Below are 8,029 nucleotides of genomic sequence, written 5' to 3' on the forward strand. Positions count from 1 at the left end.
ATTCAAACCATTGATATGACACTGCCTGTGTCACTTGCAATCCCTCTCAAGTGGATGGACAGCCTTGCCTTGAAATACTTCATGCATTGTGTATTTCCAAGTGGTTTTGGGTGTGTGTGTCTGTGGCAGCCATTTTTTCAATTTCCAGTACTTTGCATTTTTCATGCCTCTTCCTTAGGCAGTTATGAGTTTTGATGGGTGTCTGGATTATAGGAAATGTCTCTCTCTTCACACTCCCCTGCGGGTGATGTGTTTGTTTCTCACCTTCACTTTGGAATGTGGCCTTGAGTTTTTAAGCAGTTTGCTCTGCCTCAGTTCAAGTTGCAAAATTTCCAGTCAGTTGAAAGTTGAAAAGATTATATTTTCAAAAATAAAGGGACACAGCCTCATGACAGATTCTGTGACATTTGCAGCATTTCATACTGCAGAATTATCTCACTGACCAGTGTCAATTAGTGTTACTTGAAACTTGGCAATAAGAACTGTGCATAATCAAGAATTTCACTGAAATAGGAGTCAGAGGTGCTGGGGAAGGGGGAGGGGGTGACCCTGGAATGAGTATGGAGGCTGCTGGGTGCAGAGGTGGGCTGGGCGCAAGGCCTGTCTCTGTGCTCTGGCACTGTGTTTAAGTTAAAAAAATACATAATAAAACAAAAAACAATCCCTCCAGCCCTCACCCCTCTCATCCTTCAAATAACCCCTATCCCAGCCCATGTCCCTCTACCTACCCCGCCATGGCCCCTCATTACCCCTATCCCAGCCCATGCCCCTCTACCCACCCCCAGGGCCCTTCATACCTATGCAAACCTAATGCCAATTCATGCCATCCCATATCCACCCGTCCACCAACCTTTGCCCTTATTCCCACCCTTGTCAACTCACCAAGTGTCCTTTGACACTTCCTGGTCAGCTTGACAGTTCCAGTGAGTTTGTGTGTAAAAAGCACATTATCATGTTTAAGTCTAACAATCCGAAAGGATGCCTTCCCTCTCCCAAAGATGTTTTGGGACCTTATATAAAGGGGTAACTTACCTGTCCAAAGGGGCACCCTAGCTATCCTAAGAATCCACCAAGTTCAGACCTCCTCTTACCTTGTCTGCTCTGCGCATTCTGGGATTCACACAGGTAAGGTTCAAAAAGTGGAAGTCAGTGGAGGCAGTTGGTGATTTAAATGGCCAGCTGCCTTTATGAATCTCGCATGCGTGAACCCTGGCCCGACTCCGATCCCGCCCCCTCGAAGATGGGAAATGCCGGGTTCAGGGGCGGGGGAGACTTAGAAATTTTATCCATTTCCGGGATTTTTGCCATGACAGAGAGCCTCTCCATCATGGCGAAAATCCAGACCTAAGAATGAGATGAAAGAGAAGACGAACACTGAGAAGGTTACTAAAGGAAATTTTTGACAGAGAAAAATCAGGAAGAGAATCTAAGGGGTGCCTGAGGAATTACTTCAAAAAAGATACCAAAAAAAAGGCTTCATTTGCCAATTGCTCCAGTTGTTTCCATGCTGTGACCCTGAAAGAAGCAGATATATCTCTGGGAATTGACAAAGTTAACCTAAGATAGTCCACGAACTATCACAGAATACCCAAAGAGACTAAGGAGGGGTTTTGTGAGGTATCAATACTCATAATGAGGGAATCACTGGGCGGTGAGGAAGTATCAGTAACTTTGAAACAGACCAATGTGATGCGCGTATTACTAAAGATGGCAAATCAAACACAGGCAACTAGTCATCCGTTAGTCTTCTTTTCTGGGAGGTGTGGCGTGGTAGTATTGTCACTGGACTATTAATCCAGAAACCCAGGGTAATGCTCTGGGGACCTGGGTTTGAATCCCACCATGGCAGATGGTGGAATTTGAATTCAATAAATATCTGGAATTAAAAGTCCAGATGATCATGAAACCACTGTTGATTGTTGTAAAAACCCATCTGGTTCACTAAAGTCTATTAGGGAAGGAAACCTGCCATCCTTACCCAGTCTGCTGTGACTCCAGACCCACAGCAATGTGGTTGACTCTTAAATTCCCTCTGAAATGGCTTGGCAAGCCATTCAGTTATATCAAACTGCTAAAACAAGTCAATAAGGAATGAAACTGGATGGACCACCCAGCAGCAAACTAGGCACCTGAAACAATAACGGCACACTCCACCCTCTTGACCCTGCAAAGTCCTCCTTACTAACATCTGGGGGCTTGTGCCAAAATTGGGAGAGCTGTCTCACAGACTAGTCAAGTAACAGCCTGACATAGTCATCCTCATGGAATCTTATCTTACAGATAATGTCCCAGAAACCACCATCATCATCCCTGGGTATGTCCTATCCCACCAGCAGGACAGACCCAGCACAGATGGCAGCATAGTGATATACAGTTGGGAAGGAGTTGTCCTGGGAGTCCTCAACATCGTCTCTGGACCACATGAAGTCTCATGGCATCAGGTGAAACATAGGCAAGGAAACCTCCTGCTGATTGCCACGTACCATCCCCCCTCAGCTGATGGATCAGTGCTCCTCCATGTTGAACACCACTTGGAGGAAGCACTGAGGGTGGCAAGGGCGCAGAATGTACTCTGGGTGGGGACTTCAATGTCCATCACCAAGAGTGGCTCGGTAGAACCACTACAGACTGAACTGGCCAAGTCCTAAAGGAAATAGCTGCTAAACTGGGTCTGTGGCAGGTGGTGAGGGAACCAACAAGAGGGAAAAATGTACTCAACCTCATCATCACCAACCTGCCTGCCGCAGCTACATTTGTCCATGACAGTATCGGTACGAGTTGTTGTGGAGACAAAGTCCCGCCTTCACATTGAGGATATCCTCCATTGTGTTCTGTGGCACCGCCACTGTGCTAAATGGGATAGATTTCGAACAGATCTAGCAACTCAAGACTGGGCAACCATGAGGTGCTGTGGGCTATCAGCAGCAGCATTCAAGAAGGCATTAGAAGATTATTTATATAGAAACAATGGGCAAGGCACTAAGTCATAATGCTCATTAGGAGAGCCAGTGCAGACATGATAGGCTAAATGGCTTCTTTCTGCGTTGAAGCATTGAGTGCGAGAGGAGGACTCTAGGACAGGGAGTCAGCAGCACCTAGAGGATAGTGCAGGAAGAGGACTCTGGGACAGGCAGTCAGCAGCACCCAGAGGAGAGTGTGAGAGGAGGACTCTGGGACAAGCAGTCAGCAGCAACTAGAGGAGAGAGCGAGAGGAGGACTCTGGGACTGGCAGTCAGCAGCACCTAGAGGAGTTGGGAGTTGAAAAGGAGCGTGAGAGGAGCTGGGAGTTGAAAAGGAGCGCGAGAGGAGTCGGGAGTTGAAGAGGAGCGCGAGAGGAGTCAGAAGTTGAAGAGAAGCTGGGAGAGCAGAGGTGACTGAGGGAGTTCGGTGAGGAGGGAACAATGTGATCCTTTGAGTACCGTGAGTATGGCCGGGTAAGCATTTACTACTTTTATTGCTTATAGTTTTTAAGATCCTATTTTGTGGTTCACCATTTGTAGGGGCTATATTCTGTAACAACGAGGAGCAGGGAAGAAGGGCCCGAGAGTAATTGATATTAAGTATCTTCCAAAAGGTTTAATTTAATTTAAAGGGGTAAGTCATGGCAGGAGAGCTCAAAGCCATGGTGTGCTCCTCCTGCTCTGTGTGGGAAGCTGGGCACATTTCCAGTGCCAGGGGCCAGCATGTGTGTGGGAAGTGTCTCCAGCTGCAGCTCGTGGAAGCCCAGGCTTTGGAGCTGGAGCGGTGGCTCAGGACACTGTGGAGCATCTGCGAGGTGGAGATTATCATGGATAGCACGTATAGAGAGGTGGCCACAATGCAGGCTAAGAGTCCACAGGCAGGAAGGGAACTACTGACCACCAGGCAAAGAAAGAGGACCAGGCAGGCAGTGCAGGAACCTCCTATGGCTATTCCCCTGCAAAACAGATATACCACTTTGGATACTGTTGGGGGGAATGGCCTCTCAAGAGAAAACAACAACAGCCAAATGCGTTGTGCCACGGTTGGCTCTGCTGCACAGGCGAGGAGTAAAAAGTGTGGGAATGCAGTAGTTATAGGGGATTCAATTATAGGGGAATAGATAAGCGTTTCTGTGGCCGCAAACCAGACTCCAGGATGGTATGTTGCCTCCCTGGTGCTAGGATCAAGGATGTTTCAGAGCGGCTAGAGGACATTCTGAAGGGGAAGGGTGAACAGCCAGTGGTCATGGTACACATTGGTACAAATGACATAGGTAAAAAAAGGGATGAGGTCCTAAAAGCAGAGTATAGGGAGTTAGGAAGTAAGTTGAAAAGTAGGATCTCAAAGGTAGTGATCTCAGGATTACCACCAGTGCCACGTGTCAGTCAGAGTAGAAATAGCAGGATATATCGAATGAATACGTGGCTGAAGAGATGGTGTGAAGGGGAGGGTTTCAGATTCCTGGGGCATTGGGACCGGTTCTGGGGAGGTGGGACCAGTACAAACTGAACAGGTTACCCCTGGGCAGGACCGGGACTGATGTCCTGGGGGAACATTTGCTAGAGTGGTTGGGGAGGGTTTAAACTAAAATGGCAGGGGGTTGGGAACCTATGCAAGGAGTCAGAGGAAGGGGAATCAAAGACAAGAACAAAAGACAGAAAGGGGAACAAGAAAAGTGACAGTCAGAGAAATCAAGGGCAAGAATCAAACAGGGCCTCAGTAAAAAATAGTGGGAACGGGACAAGTAATGTTAAAAAGACAAGCCTTAAGGCTTTGTACCTTAATGCGAGGAGCATTCACAATAAAGTGGATGAATTAACCGCGCAACTAAATGTAAACAGGTATGATGTAGTCAGGATTACGGAGACATAGCTGCAGGGTGACCAGGGATGGGAACTGAACATCCAGGGGTATTCAGTATTTAGGAAGGACAGACAAAAAGGAAAAGGCGGTGGAGTTGCATTGCTGGTTAGAGAGGAAATTAATGCAATAGTGAGGAAAGATATTAGTTCCGACGATGTGGAATCTGTATGGGTAGAGCTGAGAAACACTAAGGGGCAAAAAACGTTACTGGGGGTTGTATATAGACCCCCAAACTGTAGTGGTGATGTTGGGAATGGCATTAAACAGGAAATTAGAGATGCATGCAATAAAGGAACATCTGTAATTATGGGTGACCTTAATCTGCATATAGATTGATCAAATCAAATTAGTAACAATACCGTAGAGGAGGAATTCCTCAAGTGTATACGGGATGTTTTTCTGGACCAATACATTGAGGAAAAAACTAGAGAACAGGCCATCCTTGATTGGGTATTATGTAATGAGAAAGGAATAATTGGCAATCTAGTTGTGCGAGGCTCCTTGGGGATGAGCGACCATAATATGATAGAATTCTTCATCAAGATGGAGAGTGACGTAGTTGATTCTGAGACTTGGGTCCTGAATCTCAATAAAGGAAACTACGATGGTTTGAGGCATAAGTTGGCTATGATGGATTGGGAAACGTTACTTAAAAGGATGACGGTAGATAGGCAATGGCAAACATTCAAAGAGCGCATGGGTGAACTGCAACAATTGTTTATTCCTGTCTGGCACAAAAGTAAAACAGGAAAGGTGGCCAAACCATGGCTTACAAGGGGAATTAGAGATAGCATTAGATGCAAAGAAAAGCATACAAATTGGTCAGAAAAACAACAGACCTGAGGATTGGGAGCAGTTTAGAATTCAGCCAAAGAGGACCAAGGGATTGATTAAGAAGGGGAAAATAGAGTACAAGAATAAGTTTGCAGGGAAAATAAAAACTGACTGTAAAAGTTTCTACAGGTATGTGAAGAGAAAAAGATTGGTGAAGACAAATGTAGGTCCCTTACAGTCAGAAACAGAGGAATTTATAATGGGGAACAAAGAAATGGCTGACCAACTAAATACATACTTTGTTTCTGTCTTCACAAAGGAGAACACTAATAACATACCAAAAATGTTGGGGAACACAGGGTTTAGTGAGAGAGAGGAACTGAAAGAAATCAGTATTAGTAGGGAAATGATGTTGGGAAATTGATGGGATTGAATGCTGATAAATCCCCGAGGCCTGATAATCTACATCCCAGTGTACTTAAGGAAGTGGCTCTAGAAATAGTGGATACATTGGTGGTCATCTTCTGAGATTCTATAGATTCTGGAACAGTTCCTACAGATTGGAGGGTAGCTAATGTAACCTCACTATTTAAAAAGGGAAGCAGAGAGAAAACAGGGAATCATAGACCAATCAGCCTGACGTTGGTAGTGGGGAAAATTCTAGAGTCCATTATAAAAGATTTAATAGCTGAGCACGTGGAAAACAGTGGCAGAATCGGACAGAGTCAGCATGGATTTATGAAAGGGAAATCATGCTTGACAAATCTACTGGAATTTTTCGAGGATGTAACTAGTAGAGTTGATGAGTGGGAGCCAGTGGATGTGGTTTATTTGGACTTTCAGAAGGCTTTCGACAAAGTTCTACATAAGAGATTGGTGTGTAAAATTAAAGCGCATGGGATTAGGGGTAGTGTATTGAGATGGATAGAAAACTGGTTGGCAGCCAGGAAACAAAGAGTAGGAATAAACAGGTCTTTTTCTGAATGGCAGGCAGTGACTAGTGGGGTACTGCAGGGATCGGTGCTGGGACCCCAGTTATTCACAATATATATTAATGATTTAGATGAGGGAATTAAATGTAATATCTCCAAATTTGCAGATGACACAAAACTGGGTGGGAGGGTGAGCTGTGAGGAGGACACAGAGATGCTTCAGTGTGATTTGGACAAGCTGAGTGAGTGGGCAAATGCATGGCAGATGCAGTATAATGTGGATAAATGTGAGGTTATCCATTTTGGTAGCAAAAACAGGAAGGCAGATTATTATCTGAATGGCTATAAATTGAGAGAGGGGAATGTACAACGAGACCTGGGTGTCCTTGTACACCAGTCACTGAAGGTAAGCATGCAGGTGCAGCAGGCGGTAAAGAAGGCAAATGGAATGTTGGCTTTCATAGCCAGAGGAGTCGAATACAGGAACAGGGATGTCTTGCTGCAATTGTACAGGGCCTTGGTGAGACCACATCTGGAATATTGTGTCCAGTTTTGGTCTCCTTATCTGAGGAAGGATGTACTTGCTATAGAGGGAGTGCAGCGAATGTTTACCCGACTGATTCCTGGGATGGCGGGACTGACTTATGAGGAGAGATTGAGTCGATTAGGATTATATTCGCTGGAGTTCAGAAGAATGAAGGGGGATCTCATAGAAACCTATAAAATTCTAACAGGACTAGACAGGGTAGATGCAGGAAGGATGTTCCCGGTGGTGGGGGAGTCCAGAACCAGGGGTCACAGTCTGAGGATATGGGGTTGACCATTTAGGACTGAGATGAGGAGAAATTTCTTCACCCAGAGAATGGTGAGCCTGTGGAATTTTTTACCACAGAAAGTAGTTGAGACCGTAACATTGTATGCTTTCAAGAAGGAGTTAGATATAGCTCTTGGGGCAAAAATGATCAAAGGGTTTGGGGAGAAAGCGGGAGCAGGCTATTGAGTTGGATGATCAGCCATGATCATAATGAATGGTGGAGCAGGCTCGAAGGGCCGAATGGCCTACTCCTGCTCCTAGTTTCTATGTTTCTATGATTCTGTGAATTGTACTCAACCACAAACTGTATCTTCAAGGCATATCCCCCACTCTACCATTAGGGGAACAATCCTGGTTCAAAGAAGAGTGCAAGAGGATATGCCAGGAACTGCATCAGGCATACCTAAAAATGAGGTGGCAACCTGGTGAAACTACAACACAGGGCAACTTGCATTGCATACAGCATTGGCAGCAAGAGATAGACAGAGCTAAGCATTTCCACAACCAACGGATCAGATCTAAACTTTGCAGTCCTGTCACTTTCATGAGTAGTTGAGGACAATTAAACAGCTCACTGGAGGAGGAGGCTCTACAATTATCCCCATCCTCAATGATGGGGGAGGCCAGCACATCAGTGCACAAGATAAGGCTGAAGCATTTGGAACAATCTTCAGCCAGCAGTGCC

This window comes from Cetorhinus maximus, chromosome 4 (genome assembly GCF_964194155.1).
Source record: "Cetorhinus maximus chromosome 4, sCetMax3.hap1.1, whole genome shotgun sequence".
Lineage (NCBI taxonomy): Eukaryota > Metazoa > Chordata > Chondrichthyes > Lamniformes > Cetorhinidae > Cetorhinus > Cetorhinus maximus.